Source organism: Dasypus novemcinctus, chromosome 3 (genome assembly GCF_030445035.2).
Source record: "Dasypus novemcinctus isolate mDasNov1 chromosome 3, mDasNov1.1.hap2, whole genome shotgun sequence".
NCBI lineage: Eukaryota > Metazoa > Chordata > Mammalia > Cingulata > Dasypodidae > Dasypus > Dasypus novemcinctus.
The window spans coordinates 107,632,081-107,657,343 of record NC_080675.1 but is presented as its reverse complement, the minus strand read 5'-3'; the positions used below and the strand labels follow the sequence as shown (position 1 = coordinate 107,657,343).

At 40.1% G+C, this 25,263-nt stretch overlaps 1 long non-coding RNA gene and 1 pseudogene across 1 annotated transcript in view; one reads left to right on the top strand and one right to left on the bottom strand.

Moving 5' to 3' along the window:
- Positions 1–25,263, top strand: part of LOC105745350 (uncharacterized) — an 84,099-nt gene that overhangs the window by 21,170 nt on the left and 37,666 nt on the right. The gene's annotated exons all lie outside the window — the stretch shown is intronic.
- LOC131276593 (chromobox protein homolog 1 pseudogene) lies at positions 22,977–24,327 on the bottom strand (annotated as a pseudogene).

Genomic DNA, 25,263 nt, shown 5'->3' with positions numbered 1-25,263 from the left:
CCATTCTAAATGTATTCTTTGCATATTTGAGTGTATATTTATATATCTCCACCCCTCTTTTTTTTTCTTCTTTTAAACATAGAAACATATTTGGGTCATAATAAGAAAGACAGGCACACACAAATTTGGAAATTAGAGAATAGTTTCTTTACAAAGAGATTATCAACAAATACATGGATTATATAGGGGAACCAAAAGGGATAGTATAGCAGGGGAGCTGTTACTCCCTCTAGGCCCAAAGGAAGAAGGAAAGGGAGTAGTTACCTGGACTTGGAAAGAAGTCATGTAGAGGAGGGGCAGGGATACACCTAGCTCAAGGCAGGGGGTAGCAGTGGGAATAAACACTCTAACCAGATGCTCTCTTCCTCTGATCTTGTGCCAGTGTTCTCCTCTGCCCAAACCCAGCCAGTAGCCAAAGGACCTAGGAGCCTAGTGATGTGCAGTTCATATAGGTTGGAGGAGGGTGGAGAAAACTGAAGGGTATAGCTGGATGAGCAAATGGAAGAAATCTGCCATTCACTCTTTTACTCTTTACTTTTTCCTGTTAATGAGTATGAGAGATTATTCCATTTATCAGTACATATGGATTTCACCCATTCCTTTGAGTGATGTAATCCATTGCACGGACAAAACATAATTTATTTATTTGGTCTTCTATTACTAAATATTTAGATTGATTTCCTGTCTTTTGCTACCACAAACAACTCTGTAACAAATATGCTTGTACATATGTCTTCAGGAACATGTGTGCTATATCTGTTGTATAAATTCCTAAAATGGAAATGCTTCCATGTTAGTTGAGAAAAAAGTTGATTTTTGGTGTGTTTTTCCCAACAGGAAGGAAAAATGACATTACCTTCATGTTTAGGCATAAAGTGATCAAAAATCTGTTGTGTATCTTATTGCTCCCAAGTCTAAATTCCTTATTAGCTAAAAATCCAAATTCCTTTTAATTTATAAAATGGCAGGCTAGTGTAGAAGTTAAGAGAGTACACTTTGGTTCCAGACAGTGTGTGGTCAAATCCTGGCTCTAATGCATGACCTAGGATAGTGCTTGCTTGACAACAAATGCACATCATAACCTAGCCAAGTTGACATAAGAACTTAACCATCACAGTTCACCCCTGGTGACAATGGCACCCATATACATCTCCATAAACCATATTTAATATCTAAGTAGAACAGTATCCGTTATACTTATGCTGAACATAATTCAACTGTCTGGCATACATCCAAAACATACTAACTCTTTCTTAAGAAGAGGACACAAGTCCTTGGATATTCACACTTAAACTTGATATCTTGTAACTTAAATACTATTACATAAAGTTAATAAAAATTATGTTACATGATAGGGAAGAAAACAAAGATATTTATTTTATGCATATATACAAATATATTCATCAAAAGACAAGGAAGAAATATTTATAACCATTATAGTCCCCATAGATGATGTAATTGCTCATGTAGGCATTGTTTGTGTTTGTAAGTACTTTTTCTTTCTACTACCCATTCCATATCTCCTTTACCATCAGCAAGCAACTTATCTGGTCTTGGTTCTTTGCTTGGTGAGGTGAGCCAACTCTTCATTCCTAAAGGGTCTGGGCCATTAGTAGTCCTTCCTGGATTAGTTTGTTGCAGTTTAGCATAGACTTTATTCATATGGCATGGTAGTACTGAGTAAGAGGCACCTTAAGGGAGCTCCTATATTCCAGGCAAACTCTTCTTCACCTCCATCTTGAAGTAGCAGTACTAATGCCCCTTGATAATCAGGATCAATTATGCCAGGCAGTATTGTTTTTGGTTTACTATTAATATTTTGTTAGGTAGAGACAATTCTTTTGATTCCTACTTGGCCTTTCCTGCCATAATAGTCCTCACTTTACAAGTCAGGCAACCAATGGGGGGATTTTGCTAGTTGCTGAATATGCACTCCAGAACTGGGGAAATAACCACAGAATGGGCTTGGGGATCCACTGGACCCTCTCTGAGGATAACCGGAGCTAAACCTCTGTTGATAATCTTACTCCATAGGCCTCTATTCTGACTGGTGGACTGCAGTGAAGTTTTGGGTCTTCAGTAATTAATGTCAGTTCAGAGTCAGTGCCCAGTTATCCCCAGAATGTCTGATCATTTCCTTTTCACCAATGCACAGTCATGCTGGTAACTGTCCATAGGTTCCTCTGGGAAAGGCTGTGAGGTAGATCAACAGTATAAATTTTTGGCAGTATAGCAGGGTCTTTCCCTAGGGGATCCAGACTTTCCTTCAATCAAGGGGTTGGGATCTGTAAACCGTTTCAAGTCCGGGAATTGATTGAGGGACCACAACTCTCTATTTTTGTGATTCAGGCTAGACTTTTGTTCACTTGTCCTGAAATTCTCCTGCTTAAATAGATAAAGTAAGAATTTAGTAGATTGACCATCTGTTTCACTTCTAGGGACCCCATGATCAACTAGCCAAGTCACAGGTCTGTGAGAGACTATTCTAATTACTGCTTTGACTCTGCTTGTCCATTATGATAGCTGCACTCACCTTGCCTTTGATGATTACGTGCTGTTATTTGGCTTCTGCCAACTTGGGATCTGATCATTCCCATTGTGTTTAAGGATCCAAATTCAGTGGAAGCAGTTTTCATGATAATATCTGACCTACAGAGAAGAGTGACCACAAAGCTCTTCATGGATAATGGAGCTGCTCTCAGACATTTATTCATCACATTGCTCGTGAAAGGTTTGTCCTCTGGACATTCCTCAGGTGGGTAAGTAGGCCTTACATGATAAATACCCTCTAGCATTCAAATATCTCCAAGCCTTTGGATTCCCTGTACACATTATACTATGACAGTTCTGGCATTTCAACTTTCGGTAACATAGGCACCTTTTGGTCCATGCTTCAGTCAAGCACCCCATGAGCCACAACATTGAATACATAATCGCTACTTAGTGGGCCCATATTAATAAATTAAGCCTCATCCAATTTTATTTTCCTTTCACCATTTTTCCACACCCTCACTATCCATTCCCACACATATTCCTCTGATTTCTGTCTATATAAAATGCAAAATCCTGCAGTTCTTTTGTAGTGTAATGCATCTCTTCATGGCTCACACTTTGTACCTCATGTTTTGGGGCTTGTTAGGACTTCAGTCTATTTATAGGTCTGGAAGAAAACAGGGTGGTGGGGATGGGTCATAAAAGGAATTAGTAGTGTCTTGCAATTTCATCTGGTGAAATGGAGCTAATTTCTTCAGAGAGAGGTGTCAAGATTGTTTCCTCAGGGGAAGCAGTAACAGTTTATCGGGCATAGCAGGGTTAATCTCTTCAGGGGGAGGGAGGACGGCTGATTCCCCAGGGCAGACCATTACAGGCTTATCTGGCAAAGAAAATTCAGCATAATCTATGGTTTCCATGCTCCTGCAGCCATCATTATCATATGCCCCCATTCCAATTTTCAGGATCTCACTCCCCCTCCCCCAATCAATGACCTTACTTTAACAGCAGACACCCTGTGAGGTTGGAAATTCAATTTATGGTGTAACTTAGTCACTCACACAATGAGACTCTGGATCTGGTTTTCAGAAATCTTAAATCAGCAGCTATAAGATTCAAAAGTTTCTTTCAGTGCACACATAGAAACTTTCATGTCCTTCATGTAGTGCTGGATCCGGGATTTTGAACGCTAAGCTCATCTCTTTCTTTGACAACTGTATCAGCATATTTAGGAACAACCAGCCAATATCATTATACTTTTTAATCCCACAAATTTCTGTTAGCATATCAAATACACTGTCATCCAGGGCCTTGCTTGTTATAAATTTTGGAGTAGCAGTATGCAGTGGTGATATTTTGTGTATCTCTATTGACAATTCAGATTAGGGAGTGTAAGTGCATCTTGATCTTTGAAAATAAAGTCATTAGTTTTTTCCAAAAAAACCTAGAATCTTATCCTCAATATTATATTTCTCAAGAATAATTCTTGGATCAGTTGTAGGAAAATGTGGAGTAAGGAGCTCCAGGGCTCAATCCTTCCAACAAAACAACTATTAAAAAGGCAGGAACAGGGAGTGGAGGTAGCTCAAGCAATTGAGTACCACTCTACCACATAGGAGGTCCCAGGTTCAGTTCCAAGTGTCTCCTAAAGAGAAGATGAGCAGACACAGAGAGCATACAGTGAATGAACACAGAGAACAGACAGTGAGTGCAAACAGTGGGTGGAGGAGGGAATAAATAAACAAATCTTTTTAAAAATTCCAGGAACTTGCTGAAACAACCATTTTGAAACTCCAGAGGCCAGAAGAACACTGTACAGTATCTAGGGAAAAGCAGGAGAAGGAGGTCGATTAATTGCTATAAAGTAAGTCATTATTTCAACCTACCCCAGACAAGGGCAGTGCCTGTAGCAGTGGAGACTTAAGGACATTGTGCTCCTTCTGGGCTGTGGGGGACAGTCAGTTGAAGAGTTGCATTTTCTGGCAGGCCAGGAAAGTTAGTTTTGGGGAACCATGAGAGAAACTCTTGGTGTTCTTCCTTATTCTCTGAGCTGGGCACTGTGGATTTGGTCTGTGCCCCATGCATGAATCCCCGGCCCTGTTTCAGGTGGGACTCCAGGGTGTTTGAAGCTGGCAGGGTGTAGCAGATTGATACGGTTATGAATTCCAAAAATAGATATTGGATTATGTTTGTAATCTGGTCTGTACCTGGGCATGATTAAGTTATGATTAGGGCTTTGATTGGGCCATGTCATTAGAGCATTGAGTCCCAGCCCTTGGTGTGTGGGGACTCAAAGATAAAAGGCATGGCAATGGACAGAATTGGGGGTTCTTAATGTTGGAGTTTTGATGTTGGAGTTTGACTGTGGTCTTAAGCTGGATCCCTGGGGAGAGAGACAGAGTCATTTTCCTGATAGTCTATAGCTGACCTTGTGGAGAAAACAGAAACAATGAGCCCAGAGGAACCCAGGAAGCCTGAACCCTTGCAGATGTCAGCAGCCGTCTTGCTCCAACACATGAAAATAGACTTTGGTGAAGGAAGTAACTTATGCTTTATGGCCTGGTATCTGTAAGCTCCTACCCCAAATAAATACCCTTCATAAAATCCAACCAATTTCTGGTATTTTGCATCAGCACCCCTGTGGTTGACTAATACATAGGCCTTTGCCCCTGGAGGGGAAGTTCTCTCTCCTAGGAAGCAGAAGGGGCAACCAAACTCCTGTAAACAGAGGAACTCCAAAACAATTAATAAGCAAAGTTCAGGACAAGACAGTTGCCCAGAAAGAGAGGGAAAACCCTGCACTAGGCAGTCACCTTGGACAGACCTTTCTGATAGGAAGATTAAAGCTCAAGAATATCTCTGTCTTATCACCAGCTATTTACAAAATCAAGAAACGAACATCTAAGGGAATAAATCCCAGAGTTAACATTTTAAAATATTAAAATATACAGTATGTAACAAAAGAGTAAAGGACAAACAAAAAAACAAGAAATGATGGCCTACCCCAAAAAAGAGGATAAAAATACAGAAAATACCAATAAAGAAGACCAGAGTGTGGACACACTGGACAAAACTTTTTAAAAAATGATCTTAAAAATGCTCAAGGAGATGAAGAAACACAAAGAAAGAACTAAAGGATATCAGGAAAACAATGAATGAGCAAAATGAGAATCTCAATAAAGAGGTAGAGTTTTTTTTTAAAAGAAACAAACAGAACTACAGGAGTTGAAGACTACAATAATTGAAATGAAAAATTCCCAAGAGAATTTCAAGAGCAGAATGGAGCTGGCAGAAGAAAGAATCAGTGAACCTGAAGATAAGACATTTGAAGAGAGTCAGGCTAAAGACTAGAAAAAGAAAAAAATCATTAAAAACAAAAATTACCTAAGACACCTGCAGAGATCATGGAGGCAAGAAGGTAGTGGTTTGAAATCTTAAGTATTGAAAGAAAACAACTTCCAGCCAAGAATTTTATATCTGGTGAGACTTTCTTTCAAAAATGAAGGCAAGATTAAGACATTCTCAAATAAACAAAACTGAGAGACTTCATCACCACTAGACCTGCCCTACCAGCAATGATAAAGGGACTTCTTCAGAGTGAAAGAAAAGGATAATAGACAGTGGTCCAATGCAGCATAAAGAAATAAAGATCTGTGGTAAAAGTAACCATTTGAGTAATTACAAATGCCTGTATGACTGTAGAGTATCATGTGGTATATAACTCCACTTATCATCTTCTGCAGGTGCTAAAAAGCAAATTCAACAAGATGTAGCAATTATAAATATATATACATCTAAAAGCAAAGCCCCAAAATATATGGAGCAAATACTGAGTCTGAAGGGAGAAACTGATGGTTCTACATTAATACTAGAAGACTTAATACACCACTTTCAGTAATAGATAGTACATTTAGTCAGAGATCAATAAGTAAATACAAGACTTTAAAGATACTCTAAACCAACTAGACTTAATAGGCAAATATAGAACACTTTACCCAACAGAAACAGAGTACATATTCTTCTTGACTGCACATGGATCATTCTCCAGGACAGACCACATGTTCGACCACACAACAAATATCAATAATTAAAAAATATTGAAATCATACAAAGTATATTAAATGACCACAATAGAATGAAGCTAGGAAGCAATAACTGAGGGAAAAATGGAAAATTCACAAATATGTGGAAATTAAACAACATTTCTTACAAAACCAATGGGTTAAAGAGGAAATCAGAAGTGAAATTAGGAATTATATTAAGATGAATGAAAATGAAAATAAAACATACCAAAACTTATGGAATACCATAAAGGTAGTGCTGAGACAGACATTTATAGCTCTAAATGCTTACATTTAAAAAAAGGAAATGGGAAACGGACTTTGGCCCAGTGGTTAGGGTGTCCGTCTACCACATGGGAGGTCCGCGGTTCAAACCCCGGACCTCCTTGACCCGTGTGGAGCTGGCCATGCGCAGTGCTGATGCGCGCAAGGAGTGCCGCACCACGCAAGGGTGTCCCCCGCGTGGGGGAGCCCCATGCGCAAGGAGTGCGCCCGTGAGGAAAGCCGCCCAGCGTGAAAAGAAAGAGCAGCCTGCCCAGGAATGGCGCCGCCCACACTTCCCGTGCCACTGACAACAACAGAAGCGGACAAAGAAACAAGACGCAGCAAATAGACACCAAGGACAGACAACAAGGGGAGGGGGGGAAATTAAGTAAATAAATAAATCTTTAAAAAAAAAAAAAAAAAAAAGGAAAGGCTTGAAATCAGTGACCTAACCTCAAAATTGGAAGAACTAGAAACAGAAGACTGAACTAAATCCAAAGCAACCAGAAGAAAGGAAATAATAAAGTTTAGAGCAGAGGTAAACAAAATAGGAAAAAAAGGGGAAATCAGCAAAACCAAAGGTTGATTATTTGAAAAGATCAACAGAAAAGACAAACTTTTAGCTAGGCTGACAAAAAAAGAGAAAGGATACAAATAGATATAATCAGAAATGAAAAGGGGGGCATTACGACCTGAGGGAAGGCTATCTAGGTGAGCTACGGTGGGCTAGGGGAACTGGTAGAACGGAAGGGCTTCCTGCTCTCCGCAGGGGCATGGGCGAGTCCCGCCCTCCCTGTCTGGCGAACCGGCCGCCCGCTCTTCACCGAGGTCCTGGCGAGCCACGCCCTCTCGACCGTTCCTGCGTGACCGCCAAGCCCGACCTACTGCCTCCCCCTCTTCCCCCTCACCAGGGCCATGCCATCCAACGACCACCGGCCAATCCCCGCCGGCCAACTTTCACATCGCCTAACTCCCACCAGCTCCAACTGACCAATGCCCCACACGCCGTCTCCTGCCTGCCCCGTCCCCTCACCCCACAATATATATTGTCCAGCACTTCCTGAATAAAGCAGACTGCACATTGCCACCATTCGCCGTCTCCGCAGCATTCTTCGCGCCCGCTGTGTGTCCACCTGACCCCTCACCTCAAGCAGCCTGGGCAAAGCCAGAGGAACCCCCCAAATGTCAACGACCAACACTGCTGAAACAAAACAAAAAAAGAACAGTAAGAGGATACTATGAACAACTTTATGCCCACAAATTAGATAACCTAGATGAAACAAGCAAATTCTTAGAACCACACAAACTACTTACATTGACTCAAAAAGAAATAGAAAATCTCAACAAAAAAATTACTAGTAAAGAGATTGAATCAGTAATCAAAAACCTCCCCAAAACAAAAAGCTCAGGACCATATGACTTCACAGGGAAATTCTACCAAACATTCCAAAAAGACTAAACTCCAATACTGCTCAAACTCTTCCAAAAAATTGAAGAGGAGGGAACATTCCCTAATTCATTCTATAAGGCCAACATCACCTTCATAACAAAGTCAAATAGAGATACCACAAGAAAACTATGGACCAATATATGAATATAGATGCAGCAATCCTCAACAAAGCACCAGCAAAACAAATCGAACAGTATATTAAAGAATTATACACCATGATCAAGTGAAATTTGTTCTTGACATGCAAAGTTGATTCATCATAAGAAAATCAATCTAAGTGATACATCACATTAACACAATGAAAGAAAAAATCACATGACCATCTTAATTGACACAGAAAAGGCATCTGAAAAAATCCAGTACCCCTTCTTGAAAAAAAAATACTAGAACACTAGAGAATAGAAGGAAATTTCCTAGTATGATAAAAGGTATATATGAAAATTCCACAGCTAACATCCTACTTAATAGAGAAAGCTTTCCCTCTAATATCAGAAATAAGACAAAGGTGCCCACTGTCACCAAAGTTATTTGGCTTTGGACTGGAAGTTCTTCAGAACAATTTGGCAAGAAAGAGAAATAAAAGGCATCTAAATCGAAAAGTGTATTAGTCAGCCAAGGGATGCTGATGCAAAATATCAGAAATTGGTTGGTTTTTATAAAGGGTATTTATTTGGGGTAGGAGCTTACAGATACCAGGTCGTAAGGCATAAGTTACTTCCCTCACCAAAGTCTAATTTCATATGTTGGAGCAAGATGGCTGTTGACATCTGCAAGGGTTCAGGTTTCCTGGGTTCCTCCCTTCCAGAGTCTTGCTTCTCTCTGGGTTTAAGATTCCTTCCTTCCTAGGGCTTGCTTCTTCCTGGGCTCAGGTTTCTTCTCTTCCTGGGGCTGGCTTCTTTTTCCTCTGTGAGCTTACTTCCCAGGGTCCACCTTAAGGCTTCAGCATCAAACTCCAGCAACAAAAACCCTCACCTCAAAAGCTCCAACTCTGTCCTTTGCCATGCCTTTTATCTGTGAGTCCCCACCCACCAAGGGGTGAGGACTCAAACACCCTAATGATGTGGCCCAATCAAAGCCCTAATCATAACTCAATCATGCCCAGTAATAGGCCGGATCACAAACATAATCTAATATTTATATTTGGAGTTCATAACTATGTCAAACTGCTACAGAAAGGAAGAAGTAAAACTTTCCTTATGTGCGGATGATAGGGTCCTATATACAGAAAATTCTTAAAAATCCACAACAAAACTCCTAGAGCTAATAAATGAATTCAGTGGCAGCATACAAAATCAATACTCCAAAATCAGTATTGTTTTTATACAAAAGCAATGAGCTGCTGGAAGAAGAAATCAAGAAAGAATTCCATTTACAATAGCAACTAAAAGAATCAAATATCTAGGAATAAATATAACCAAGTATGTATAGGAATTGTACACAGAAACCTATAAAACATTGCTAAAAGAAATCAAAGAAGAACTAAATAAAAGGAAGGGTATTCTGTATTCATGGCTTGGAAGACTAAATATCATTAAGGTATCAGTCCTACTTAAAGTAATTTATAGATTCAAAGAATTCCAATCAAAATGTCAATAATCTTCACAGAAATGGAAAAGCCAATCATCAAATATATATGGAAGGGTAAGGGGCCCCAAATAGCTAAAATCATCTTGAAAAAGAAGAATGAAGTTGAGGACTCATATTTCCCAATGATAAAATTTATTACAAAGCCACAGTAATGAAAAAACATGGTGCTGGCACAATGACACACATAGACCAATTAATCAAATTGAGACCTCAGAAATCAACATTCATTTCTTCCCCCTGTTTTATATTACCTATTTTTTTTTTGTATTTTTCTTCATTTATTTTTTAATTGTCTTTTTTTTTTTTTAAAGATATATAGATCACAAAAATCAGCATTCATTTTTATGGCCAACTGATTTTTAGCAAAAAGACAAAGACCACTCAATTGGGAAAGAACAGTCTCTTCAACAAATGGTTTTGGGAAAACGGAATATCTATTTATAAAACTAGGGTGGAGGACCCCTACCTCCAACCATATATAAGAATCAACTCAAAATGGATCAAAAACCTAAATGTAAGAGCTAGAAACATCAATCTCCTAGAAGAAAATATAGGGGAACATCTTCAGGACTTTGTGTTAGGCAATGGTATCTTAGACTTTATACTCAAAGCGCAGGCAACAAAAGGAAAAATAGATAAATGGGACATTGTCAAAATAAAAAGCCTTTGCTCCTCAAAGGACTTTATCATGAAAGCAAAATTACAACCCATATAATTGGAGAAAATTTTTGGAAACCACATATCTGGTAAAGGTTTAATATCCAGAATATATAAAGAATTCCTTCATTTCAACAATTAAAAGACAACCAACCCAATGAAAAATGGGCAAAAGACCACTCAATTGGGAAAGAACACATGTGAGAAAATTTTTGAAACCACATGTCATAGTTTGAAGCTTCATGTACCCCAGAAAAACATGTTCCTGAAGTTAATCCATTCCTGTAGTTGTGGACTCATTGTAAGTAGGGCCTCCTTTTGATGAGGTTACTTCAGTTAAGGGGTGACCCACCTCATTCAGGATGGGTTTTAATCCTATTACTGTCCTCTTTTATAAGAGTATGAAATTCAAAGAAAGAGAAAACCACAGAAGCAAGAAGATGAAATCAACAAAACATATAAGGAAAGGAGAGACCAACAAAGAGCACCATGTGCCTTGCCATGTGGCACAGCAGCCAAGGATTGCTGGCAGCCAGTCTTTGGGAAGAAAGTGTTGCTTTGATGATGGCTTGATGTGGACATTTTTCTTGGCCTCAAAACTGTAAGCTAATACATTCCCATTGTTCAAGGTGAACCATTTCATGGTATGTTCTTTGAAACTAAAACATCACACATCTGATAAAAGTTTAATTTACAGTAAATATAAAGAAGTCCTTCAACTTAATGACAAAAAGACAAACAACCCAATTAAAAATGGACTGTTCCAGTTTAAAAATGGGCTAAAGACTTGAACAAACATCTCTTCCAAGAAGATATACAAATGGCCAGAAAGCACATGAAAAGATGCTCAACATCATTAGTCATCAGGGAAGTACCTTTTTACACCCATTAGCATGGCTGCTGTTGACAAAATGGAAAATAACAAGTGTTGGAGAGGATGCCAGAAACAGGAACACTCATTCATTGCTGTTGGTAATGTAAACGGTTTAGCTGATGTGGAAGATAGGTTGGTGGATCCCCAGAAAACAAAGTATGGAACTCTCATGTGAGATAGCAGTATCACTACTAGGTATAAATTCAAAGGAACTGAAAGCAGGGATCCGAACAGACATTTGCACACCAATATTCATAGCAGCATTATTCACAATTGCCAAAAGATAGAAGGAACCCAATTGTCCATATGAATGGTATATACATACAATGTATATACCAATGAATATGGCATCTACATACAATGGGATATTGTTCAGCCATAAAAAGGAATGAAGTCCTGAAACTTGCGGCAACATGGACAAACCTTAAAAGACATCATGTTGAATGAAATAAGCCAGACACAAAGGGATAAATATTGTATGAGCTCACTGATTTGAAACAATTAGAATAAGCAAACTCATAGAGTCAGAATTAAGAATATAGGTTACTGGTGTAGAGCATGGTAGGGATAGGAATGGGAAGTTAAGGCTTAAAATTTACAGGGCTCTTCTTTGGAATGATGGAAATATTTTGGTAATAGATAATGGAGATGTTAGCACAACATTGTGAATATAGTTAGCAGCACTGAAATAAATATCTGAATGTGATTAAAAGGGGAAATGTTAAATTGTATATATGATAGAATAATAATTTTTTAAAAATCCATGTGTGGAAATATACTATACAAACAGTGAACCCTAAGTTAAATCATGGACCATAGGTAATGGTACAATAATACAAATGTGCTATCATGAATTTTTAACAAATATTCCACACCAATGCAAGGTGTTATTAATAGGGTGCTATACGGGAATCCTGTATTTTATGCATGATTGTTTTGTAAACCCACAACTTCTCCAATAAAGAACAAAGAAATAGAACCAGTCTTGGTACCAAAATCTGTATTAGTGAGGGCTCTCTAGAGAAACAGTACTAACAGGATATATGTATTTATAAAATATCATGAGATTTATTATAGGTATTGGCCTATGCATCTGTGGGAATTGGCACGTCCAAATTCTGTAATCCACAAGTTGGGAACTCTTATAAGATTCTGATGAATTCCCTAAGAGAAGCTGGTAAAGAGAGAAATTCTTTCTACTTACAGAAGTCATCAATTCTCCCTTTTAGGCCTTCAGCTGATTGGATGAGAGTTTTCTTACTGCTGAAGACAATTTCTTTTGTTGATTGTAGATAAAATCAGCCATAGATGCAATCCACTGACTAATGATTTAGATAACCTAACAGTAGCAATCAGGTCAGTACTTCTTTCACCAAACAACTGGACATCATAACCTAGCCAAGTTGATACATGAACTTAAACAACACATGATTCATATAAAATTATTTCCTTTTACTTACCTCCAAACTAAATTTTCCAAATTTATTGGATATCTTGTAATTCTGGATTTCCAATTTTGAGTTTTAAAAGTTTTTGTTTTCTCTACCAAGGCTGCATGATTTTGCAAATTTATATCATCTACTATCTCCAGACAATCATTTCCAGATTTATTCTAATAGTAGGACAGAATAGAATTTGGATGGGCAGAGAACATACAGTTTCTTTATTTTTGTTCTTTTAATGCCAACTTCAAGTCTATTCGGGTTTATTTCTTAATATGATCTATAATTGTGAACTACCTTTAGATAGTCCTTAATCCCCAGAGGAAAAAAATGCTCAGTCTCTCTCAGAAATTTCAGGGCCCCATTCTTCTGTACATCTCTCCATGACGGCATCTAAGTTTTTGGGAAAGGATACTCTCGACCATGTGTAGGAGAAGTCCTTTGACTCCATTGATCTTGGAGTGACCCATCTAGGCTGTTCACTTTTGTGGATGAAGCCTGCAAATGGTATAACTCATAGACTGAGTTCTCTCTTCTTTGTTGGAGTGGTGCTTTCCGGCCTTCTTGGCCTACTTTCAGATCTTACTGAATCCTCCCAGGGACTGCCATGCTCTCTTTACAGTCAACCTCTGGGACAGATGATCATTCTTTGTTATGGAGTCACACCATTCATTTTGTTTTTTTCTTTCTCTCCCCTGCCTCCCCCCCAATTGTCTGCTCTCTGTGTTCATTCGCTGTGGGTTCTTCTGTGTCCACTTGTATTCTTGTCAGTGGCACCAGGAATCTGTGTCTCTTTTTGTTGCATCATCTTGCTATGTCAGCTCTCCGTGTGTGCAGCGCCACCTCTCCATGTGTGCAGTGCCACTCCTGGGTAGGCTGTGCTTTTTTTTTTCACACTGGGTGGCTCTCCTTACAGGGTGCACTCCTTGTGTGTGGGGCTCCCCTATGCGGGGGACCCCCGTGTGTGGCACGACACTCCTTGCACGCATCAGCACTGCACATGGGCCAGCTCATCACAAGGGTCAGGAGGCCCTGGGTTTGAACCTTGGACCTCCCATGTGGTAGGTGAATGCCCTATCCATTGGACCAAATCTGCTTCCCACACCATCCATTTTCTTTTCTTTTTTCTTTTCTTTTATTTTTATTTATTTGTTTATTTCTCTCCCCTTCTCCCCCCACCCTGGTTCTCTGTTCTCTGTGTCTATTCGCTGCACCCTCTTCTTTGTCCATGGCACGGAAATCTGTGTCTCTTTTTGTTGCGTCATCTTGCTGCGTCAGCTCTCCATGTGTGCGGCGCCATTCCCAGGCAGGCTGCACTTTCTTTTGCGCTGGGCAGCTCTCCTTACGGGGCACACCCCTTGTGTGTGGGGCTCCCCTATGTGGGGATACCCCTGCATGGCACGGCACACCTTGCGCGCATCAGCACTGCGCATGGGCCAACTCCACACGGGTCAAGGAGGCCCAGGGTTTGATCCGCGGACCCCCCATGTAGTAGACGGACGCCCTAACCACTGGGCCAAAGTCTGCCACCACCATCCATTTTAGACCTTATTCTTGGCAGGCTCACCATATTGCTCAAGCCACAAAGGAACCGAAGGAGACTCAGGAGTGAGAACTAAACTGTCTGGCTTCCCTGCCACACTATTCCATCCTCCTAAGCACAGGGCCATCCTTCCCTTGGTGTTTTCCTCAACTTATCATATGTCTAAAGACACATTTTCCTAAGGCTTCACTTTCGAGTTGAAGGATGGAGAGCAGAGAAAGTAAATACTGAGGTTTCTTCCTTCCCCCTTTACCCCTCTCTCTACATCATTTTTTTTTTTATATTACGCAAAGACTAAGGGAGTAGGTTTACCTTTTTCATAACATCATATCATCCTTTTGTCAGCAAGCCTAATAGGCAGAAGGAATATCCTCTGTATACTATGAATGAAATCCTTGAGCAAGTCCTCTAGGCTTGGTTCTTGAAATACTAAGAGAAGGTAAAATAATTTAGGAATTCTTCTCTCAAGACAATGGCTATTTTATAAGGCATTATAAAACTGTTATACCATTACAAAATTATATTTGATCTGTAAGAATCTGTACATTTTGAGTCCTTTTGTAAAATTTCTAATTTACTTTTTTTCTTTTTCTTAAATTTCAATTTTTATTTTTGTTCTGATTCACTTATTTTATCCCCCCACCTTGTGACTTGCTTGCTGTCTGCTCTGTGTCCATTCTGTGTCTGTATTTTATTTATTTTTAATTTATTCCTCCCCACCCTTGCACCTTTCTTGTTGTCTGTTCTCTGTGTCCATTCGCTGTGTGCTCTTCTGTGTTTTTATTGGCCTCTCTTTTTGTTGCATCATCTTGCTGAGTCAGCAGCACTTGTGGCCGGGCAGCTCTCTGCAGCATGAGGACAAGCCTGCCTTCACAAGGAGGCCCTGGGATGCGAAACCAGGGCCTCCCATATAATAGACGGGAGCCCAACTGATTGAGCCAGAGCCGCTTCTCCCTAATTCACTTTTAAAGCTACCTGACCTCCTTTCTTCCTCCATACCAGGGGTTTTCTTGGGTTAGTCAAAGAGAAGGTCATGAACTTAGAAAGGCACAAGAGAAAAGAAGACTTTATCAGAATATTTCTGATCATTACCTTCAATAAACTTATCTAATTAGTTGATCTTATTAAGCAGTACTTACATTCCTTATAGCAAATTAAGTAGAGACTACCTTCATATTTTCTCATGTAACATTTTAGCGGCCACTTCTGGGCCTTTTTTAAAAACAACAACAATAACAACAACCAAAAAACCCCCCAACATATCTTTCTTATTGAGACACAATGACTGCAATGTAAAAATGTGTTCCTGGTCCAGATGAATTATGATATCATGCTGTGATTCAGAGGATAGATCATGTTTTGACTTTTTCCAGATAATATTTAACATTGTATGCATCTTATTTGCTATGGTTCCCCATTATTGGGGAACATGTTAGAGCTTGAAGTTGACTTGAATTCCCATTGACTTCGCAATTGGAATTCCACTGAATGCATAAGGCAGTACTGGGGATGGTGGTGGGTTTAGAGAAAAGAAGGAATGGTACAGCCTGGCATTAATTTCCACATTTACTCTAAATCTCTCATCAAACTGTAAGAAGCTAGAAAATGTTTAGCAACCCTAAAGATGAAATCAATTCTACACAGAATTTTTATTTGCAGTTTCCTAATGCCGTAGATCATATCATTTCTAGTCTTTACCTTCAGTCTTCAATATAATCGTTATCCTTGAAATTTTTCTTGACTCTTTTTGGTCTTTTGCTCTTTGAATTTTTGGCTTATTTGAGAGAAAATTGACATTCTTATGATATTGAGTCTTCTTATCTATGAACACAGTCTATTTTTACATCTATTTAAGTCTTCCAATATATTCTCAATTATCTTGTAATTTTCTCCATAAAAGTTTGCACGTTTGAACAATTTATTTCTAGTTTCCTTATTTTTAGTTGCTCTAAAATGTGTAAAGTTTCTGTTTAAAATCAAATTTGTTGGGGTATAATTTTTATATAATAAAATGTACCCATTTTAAGCATAAGTTTGACAAGTTTTGACAAATGTATGCATCGACATAATCACTACTCTAATCAATATATAGAGTAATTCCTTCATGCTCATTCAGTCAACACTAACCTCCACACTAGCCCCAGGCAGATACTGGTATTCTTTTGGACATTATAGATTTTTTTCAATCTGTTCTAGTATTTTGTATAAATGGAATCATACAGTACTCATTCTTTTGTGTCTGACTTCTTTGCTTAGAAATTTTTTTAACCCATGTTATTGTGTGCATAGGTACATTTTTCCTTTTATTTAAAATTTGGTGAACATTTAATGAAGTGGAGAAATGTATATAATTTGGAAATGTTTAAAAAGATTTATTTTTAAAAGATACTTAGATTACATAAAATGTTACATAAAAAAAATATAAGGGATTCCCATATGCCCCACTCCCCACATCTCCCACTTTTCCCCACAATAACAACTTCTTTCATTAGTGTGGTACATTCGTTGCAATTGACGAGTACATTTTGAAGCATTGCCACTAAGCATAGATTATAGTTTACATTGTAGTTTACACTCTCTCCCACTCCATTCTGTAGGTTATAGCAGGATACATAATGGCCTGTATCTGTCATTGCAATGCCATTCAGGACAATTCCAAGTCCCATATTATTTGCCTCCTATTACACCTCTTTTTCCCTCTCCCTGCCTTCAGCACTTCCAGTGGCAACTGTTTCTACCTCAATGATATAATTTCCTCTATTGCTGGAATCACAATAAGTCTGTAGTAGAATACCAGTAAGTTCACTCTAGTCCATATTGTATTCCCCAATCCTGAGGATTTCTGGCATGGTGATGCCCACTCTACCTCTCATTGTGAGGGGACTTTGATCCCGTATGACTGCTTGCAGTTGTAGACTCTCTTGGTTCCTTGGTGTGGTGGTTGTCTATCCTCATCTCCTTGTTAGTTGTCCTGGGTGAATCCAATGAACTGGAGATTAGGTTTGCAACTCTGATGAGGCTCAGGGCCCAGCTGGCACATTGACTGCCCAGAGATTCAAGTCTCTTGGATGTACAACTACCAACTCTAGCACCAACTATAGGTTCAAATAATAGGGACAGAGGAGACGTGTAGAGAAGTTACATCTAAGTCCAATTCTGTCACACCCAGGATCACAAACTCCAAAGTAGGGCCCACTGGCAAGGCACCAAATTCAGGAGTTATCTGCTATGACTGTAGGACCTGGGTGTCTCCATAGCAGGAGCCCCACTATTGGGGCAGTATCTACTTTGGCTGTCTATGAGATCCTGCTGAGATATGCATAAGTGTTACCTCTCTGATGACCTACTGACTCACTTTGAAGTCTCTTAGCCATATACACTCATTTGTCTTTACCTTTCCCCCCTTTTATTCAAGGTCTTTTTCCAGTTGCATCACCAGCTTGTGCATGGTAGTAATCCCTTGGTGCCAGGCAGGCTCATCCCTGGAAGTCATGTCCCCCACCAGGGGGAAGACAATGCAGTTACATGCTGAGTTTGGCTTAGAGAGAGGCCACATTTGAATAACATGGGGGGGTCTCAGGAGGTATCTCTTGGGCACCCCACAACACTAGGTTAAGCTGCAATTTCAAGAGCAAAGGCTCATAACTATAGTCATCAATATCAAGTGCCCATCAAGGGACCATCCTTCTTCACTAGTCATTGTCCCTGTACTTGGGGAATTGTTGCTGTTCCATTAGAGAATGTGGCAGAACTTCCCAGGATGAGAATTCAATATTCTTTCAGTTGTCATGTGAATCTCTACCCACTTATTTCCCACCCCCTGTCCCACTGGGGACAATATGAGATGATTCCCATATTGTCCATTCTCTGTGTCTGCTCATCTTCTCTAGGAGGCACTGGGAACCGAGCCTGGGACCTCCCACATGGGAGGCAAGTGCCCAACTGCCTGAACCACATCCTCTCCCCTTCGGCTGCATTGTCTGCTGGTTGCAGCATTTGCTGGTTACAATGTCTGCTGTTTGCAGTGGTTGTGTTATCTGTTGGTTGCATTGTCTGTTCATTGTGGCAACTGTAGCATCTGCACATGGTGGTGGTTGTGGCATTTGCTGGTTGCCATATCAAGTAGTTGTAAGTGTCTACTCATTGTGGCATCTGCTCATGTTTTTTTGGAGGCACCAGGAACTGAACTGGGACCTCCCACGTGGAAGGTGGGTGCCCAACTGCTTGAGTCACATCTATTCCTTAGTTTGTTCCTTTTTATTGCTGAGTAGTAGTCATTGTATGGGTATACCACAATTCATTTACTCTTGATGGAAATTTGAGTGTTTCTAGTAGGCTATTAGAATAAAGCTGCTGTAAACATTGGTGTACAAGTCTTTTGTGGACATCTGGTCCTAGTTTAAGTCCACACAAGGAACATATAAACAATCAATATTGCATAACAGACTCAATTTGACATCATAATGTGTCTTGGTATAGCTTTTTGTGTGTTTATATTACTTGGGTTTATTGAACATTTTGGATCTCTGAGTTTATAGTTTCCAATATAATTTGGAGGGAAGCGGACTTGGCCCAATGGATAGGGTATCTGCCTACCACATGGGAGGTCCATGGATCAAACCCTAGGCCTCCTTGACCCGTGCGAAGCTGGCCCATGCACAGTGCTTATATGGGCAAGAGTGCCCGCATGGGTGTCCTCCGTGTAGGGGAGCCCCACGTGCAAGGAGTGCGCCCCATAAGGAGCACCGCCAAGTGCGAAAGAAAGTGCAGCCTGCCCAAGAATGGTACCGCACACATGGAGAGCTGACACAGCAAGATGACGCAACAAAAAGAGACACAAATTCCCGGCGTTGCTGATAAGGACAGAAGCGGTCACAGAAGAACACACAGTGAATGGACACGGAGAGCAGACAACCTGGGGGGGGGGGCATGGTGGTGGTAGAGGAAATAAATAAAAAATAAATCTTTTAAAAAAAAAGAAAATTAGGAAATTTTTCAGCCAAATATTTCCCCCCAATTTCTTCCCCTCAGGACCTCCCATATGTTAGGCCACTTTTTATTGTATACAGGGCATTGAGACTCTGTTTAGGTTTTTTCCCTTTATATTTTATCCTCAGTGCTTCAGTTTGGATCATTTCTATTCTATTTTTCAGGCCCACTGAAATTTTATTCTAGGGTATGTAATCTGCTGTTAAGTTCATCCAGTGAATTTTTATATTTTATATATTGAATTTTCCATTTCTGGAAGTTTCTATTTGTTTTATAAAATTATCCTCCATCCACTTATTATGTTCAGGTTTTCCTTTAGGTCCTTGAACATATTTATAATACCTGTTTTAAAGTCCTTATTTGCTAATTCCATCATCTTTGTCATTTCTGTTATTTTTCTAAATTGAATTCATTTCTGCCTGGTTTTGTGTCTTTTTCTGATTCTTTACATGTATAGTCATTTAAAAAAATTTGGATGATAGATATTGTGAATGCTACATTGTTGAGTATCTAAATTTTTTTATTTTTTAAAGAATGATGAGTTTATTTTGGCAGGTAGTTAAGTTACTGGTAGATCAGCTTGATCTTCTTAAGCCTTATTTTTAAAGTTTATTGGGTTTGCTCTGGGACATCCCTTATTCTAGAGCTAATTTAATCCTAATAACAAGGAATGACCCTTCTATGGTCTTTACTGAGTGCCCTGGGTGTTTAGAAAGTCTCCCTATATCTGACTGGCCATAATTAAAATGTTTCCCTGCTTTTTTTGAGACCTGAAAGTTGTGAAGCTTATGACTTCCTGGTAGTTGTTTTCTGTCTGGCATTGTGGAGTTTCATCCTATGTATGAACAGCTTTGGCCAGAGTCAAGAGGACTTCTATGCAGATTTCTAGAATTTTATTCTGTTAAATTGGTGAAATATATAAACAGATTTTTAAAAAAATATCTCTCCCCTGCCCCCGCCCCTTGGGTTGTCTGCTCTTTGTGTCCATTCGCTGTGTTTTCTTCTGTGTCCGCTTGTATTCTTGTCAGTGGCACCCAGAATCTGTGTCTCTTTTTGTTGCATCATCTTGCTGTGTCAGCTTTCTATGTGTGCGGCACCATTCCTGGGCAGGCTGCACTTTTTTTTGCACTGGGCAGCTCTTCTTACGGGCACACTGTTGTGTGTGTGGCTCCCCTACACAGGGCACCCCTGTGTGGCACAGCACTCCTTGCGCGCATCAGCACAGCATGAGGCTCAGGGTTTGAACCTTGGACCTCCCGCGTGGTAGGCAGATGTCCTATCCGTTAGGCCAAATCCGCTTCCCCAGATTTTCAATTGTTTAATCTTCCTTGCATTTTTGTTATCAACTCAAGTTGTTCACAATGTCTTTTTCCCCTCTGCATTTAATACACTAAAATTTTATTTAGGATTTTTTCATCTTTGTTAATCAGTGAGATAGGACTATAAACTTTGTTTCCTATACTCTCCTTACATACAAAAATGATATTAGATTCATGAAATAAGCTGTAGAACTTTCTCTCATTTTCTATTTTGCATAGGAATTTGATTGTCTATCTTTGGTAAAATTTTGACCTTGTTTTACCTTGTCAGTAAATTTTAAATAGCTGGTTCAATTTCTTTAATTTTCAAATCTATGTCCTTTTTATATACTTTTTAATTGAGATGTAACACTTCTACATATCCAGGTTCTACTATCCAGATTAAGACATAGAACATTTTTACTACCCAGAAGTTTCCTCTGCACCCTCTCTCAGTTAATACTTTACCCCACAGGAAACTACTGTCTATTCTGGCTTTTGTTACCATATTAGTTTTTGGATCCTTTTGAAATTCTTGTAAGTAGAATCATACAGAATATATATACATATATATGTATATATAATGCAGTAAAAATATGTTGTGTTTGGCTTCTTTTGCTCAACATAATGTTAATGAGATTCATCAGTATTGTTGGGTGTAGCAGTAGTTCATTTTTTTTATTGCTCTATATTATTCTCTTGTATGAATATAGCACAATTCATCCATTCTTCTGTTGATGAACATTTGGGTGTTTCTTGTTTGGAGCTATTATGAATAAAGTTGCTATAAACATTTGTATATGCTTTATGGTGAACATATGCACCAATTTATTTTATAACTGGGAATGGAATCAGTAGGTCATAGGGTAGGCATATGCTTAGTTTTAGTAGATAATGTCCAATAGTTTTCAAAATGGCAGTAACAATTTACACGCCTACCAGCACATATGCGAGAACCAATTTCTCCACATCCTTGCCAATCCTTGATAATGTCAATCTTTTTAATGTTATCTTTTGGGGTATGCATTTGTTTCTTATTGTGGTTTTAATTTGCATTTCCCTCATTATTAATGATGTTGAGTATCTTTTTTTTTTTTTTATAAATCTATAGTTTTATTAAGACAAAAACTGACAGTGTGGTATGAAGTTTACATTTAAACAAAGTTTTCACAGAAACCTAACACATTCCTAAAAAGATTTTACTATGCAGCTCTAGATGCAAATCTAGATGGTGTCAAGAACAGATAGGTCTCATGATTCAAGACAAAGTATTTTGGGTATCATTTAATTCTCCATGATATTTTTTTCTTACGTGGGTTTTTGTTTGTTTGAAGTGAACAATTGCCCCAGTGTAATTTCTCCTGAGACCAGGGCTTCTGAAGTCATTCAACCCTTGAACTGATTCATTGAAACTTGTGCTGTCAGTGACTGAACCCTGCCACCAATGGTTTCAGAGTCCAAAGTTCAAACAGCAGAGAGACTCTAAGAGTTTTCTACCCTTAGAGCACTGGCCTTTGTCTATCCTATTCTCCTGTCTCCTATACCACTCTCTTCCCTTCTCCCAAATACCTCAGCCAGTGGCTTGGATGGACAAGCTGATATTTATAACTTAATTGGAAAAGGGTCATGTCAATTTCAAGAATTAGCACCTCAAAGACAGAATGATCTGCTTGTTTATTCATTCCAATAAAAGGCTTTCCCTTCTCAGTTTCCATCTCCAAATGGCAGCTTTGGTGAGTTACTAACTGGCTTAGTCCTTTGTGGGGGACATTAAGCTCAGGCAGAAAATACCTTGGCTTATAGGTGTTAGGCATTCACAACTTTAAAAGAGTCTCACCATCCTCATTCGTCCTGCCAATGACTTTTTTTTTTTAAAGGTAAAATATTCTGGACACAGAACCAAATCATTAGTTACTTGTTTTTGTCCACTGCTTCACCATTTCCCCAATCAGGCCCCAAATTTCAACAAAAATGATCCTACCCTTCTCCCTTCCTCTCATCCCATCCCTCCCTCCACCCCCCACCCCCCAATATACACCAGTAACAGCCAAAACTACACACATGCTACACTGTAAAAATGCAGAGTTACCACTATTGGGAAGAAGGCTGTGGGTTGTGGAGATGCTCTTTGAAGATCTACGGTATCTTTTTGCTCTCCCACACACCACTCGGCAAGTTTCGTCCTTCACAGAAGGCCCTTTGATTTTCTCAGCAAAGTGTAGAATGGGTTGCCTTGAAACACTTTTCCCCCCTTTCCCCTCCACTGGGATGGGTGTGCAAACTACACAGCATGGAACGGCTTTAAAAGCACTTGAGCTGCTGCAGGGCACAGAAACTATACTGACTCTTCAAAGGACATCTTCTCAAGCCACCTCTATGGTGTCAAGACAAGTAGAACTCCTTCCCTCCCCACTTTAAACCCACCATCAGAAATGACAGGGGCTGGTACTCAGTTGAGTTAATTCTTGTCATCTTTTTTGTCATCATCCTCTGAGGGGTAGGAATGCCACGTCAGCCTTTCCTCATAGAAGCATATGACAATCTGTGGGCACTTGACATTGGCTTCCTTGGCAGGAACCAGATCAGCCTCATCAGAGTTTTTCCATTTCATTAGGAACATGAGTTCTCCACTGGAGTCTGTAGCTCCAATAATCCTCTCCGGCTCCAAACCCCGGGCAAAGCCTCGTGGCTTTTCTGACTCTTCTTTCTTCTTCTTTGGTTTACTCTCCTCTCCCTTACCTTCAGAATCAGAGTCAGCTTTGTGCTTGCCTCCCTCTGACTTATCTGTCTCAGGTGCCGTTTTCTGTGACTGGAGAAGCTCAGCAATGAGGTCAGGACAGTCTAGGTTCTCTTCTGGCTCCCATGTGTTGTCCTCATCTGAGAAACCCTTCCACTTCAGGAGGTACTCCTCTTTGCCTTTCACCACTCGACGGTCGAGAACTTTTTCTACCACATATTCCTCTTCCTCTTCCTCTAGCACCTCTTCCTCTTTCTTCTTGTTTTGTTTTTCCCCCACAGTGCCCGCCAGCTTTCTGGTGTAAAGGGTGATGCTGCTTAAAGCAGCGCCCGAGAGCCCCAGCGGAGTCGGTACCGCGCTACTAGCGCGCTGGGCTGGGCCAGCGGGAGAACGGCGCCCAGAAAAGGCACGATCCGCGCGGCCGCGGGTGAATTCCTCACTGAAGCGGCTACCAAAGGCCCCAGCCAACCGCCCTCCCCTCTGCGGAACCTTGGGTATCTTTTTATACACTTATTGACCATTTGAATATCCTCTTTTTGAAATGACTTAATCTGTAGGAGTTGGTTTTGTTTTTTTTTCCTTGCTCTCCCTCTGCCCCTCCCTGCTGTTTTTGCTGTCTGTGTCCATTCACTGTGTGATCTTCTGTATCCATTTCTCTTTCTGTCTTCTCTTCTCGTCTTTCTCCTCTGGGATTCACTGGGATTCAATCCTGGGAAACTCTGATGTGGAGAGAGTTTCCCTGCTAATTGTACCACCTCAGTTCCTGGTCTCTGCTACACTTCACCTTGACTCTCCCCTTCCTCTCTCTTCTGTTGCATCATCATCTTGCTGCATAACTCACTTGCGTGGGCACTGGCTCACCATGCAGGCGCTCACCTTGCTGCATGGGCACTAGGCTCACCACACAGGCACTGGCTGACCACGTGGACACTCATGCGGGAACTGGGTTCACTGTGCAGGTGCTTGGCTCTCCACGTGGGCATTTGGCTCACCACATAGGCACTCTGCTCAACTCATGGGCACTCGGCTTGCCATGCAGGCACTAGCTCACCGCGCAGGCATGCTTTCTCTTCTTTTTCACCAGCAGGCCCCAGAGATCTAATCCCGGTCCTCCCATATGGTAGGTGGAAGCCATGTCACTTGAGCCACATCCATTTCCCTGTAGGAGTTTTTATTTAGTTTAGTTTTATTTCTTTGTTACTGACTTCCAACTAATGATCAGAGAAGATGCTTTTTTGATACCTATACTTTGATATTTTTTGAAACTTGCTTTATGACACTTTTTGTAAATGTGTGTTTGAAAAGTATACTCTAATTATTGCATTGTTCAAATCTTCTACATTGTAACAAATTTTTGTTTTTTTAATCAATTGCTGAGAGAGGTGTGCTGAAATCTTCCACTATACTTATGAATTTTTCAATTTCTTTTTGTGTCTATCAAGTTTCTCCTTTTTAAGATTATTTGTTAGATATGCAAATACTTTGAATAGTTTTACCTTCCTCATGAGTTTTTCTTTTTATTATTATTATTATTATTTTTTTTTTTTTAAGGAGAGGGAAGCCGTTTTGGCTCAGGCTACCACATGGGAGGTTCCTGGTTCGGATTCCCATGTCTTTTATTTATTTTTTTAAGATTTATTTTTATTTATTTAAATCCCCCCCATCCCCCGGTTGTCGGTTCTCTGTGTCTATTTGCTGCGTCTTGTTTCTTTGTCCGCTTCTTTCTTGTCAGCGGCTCGGGAAGTGTGGGCGGCACCATTCCTGGGCAGGCTGCACTTTCTTTCGCGCTGGGCGGCTCTCCTTACGGGGTGCACTCCTTGCACGTGGGGCTCCCCTACGCGGGGGACACCCCTGCGTGGCAGGGCACTCCT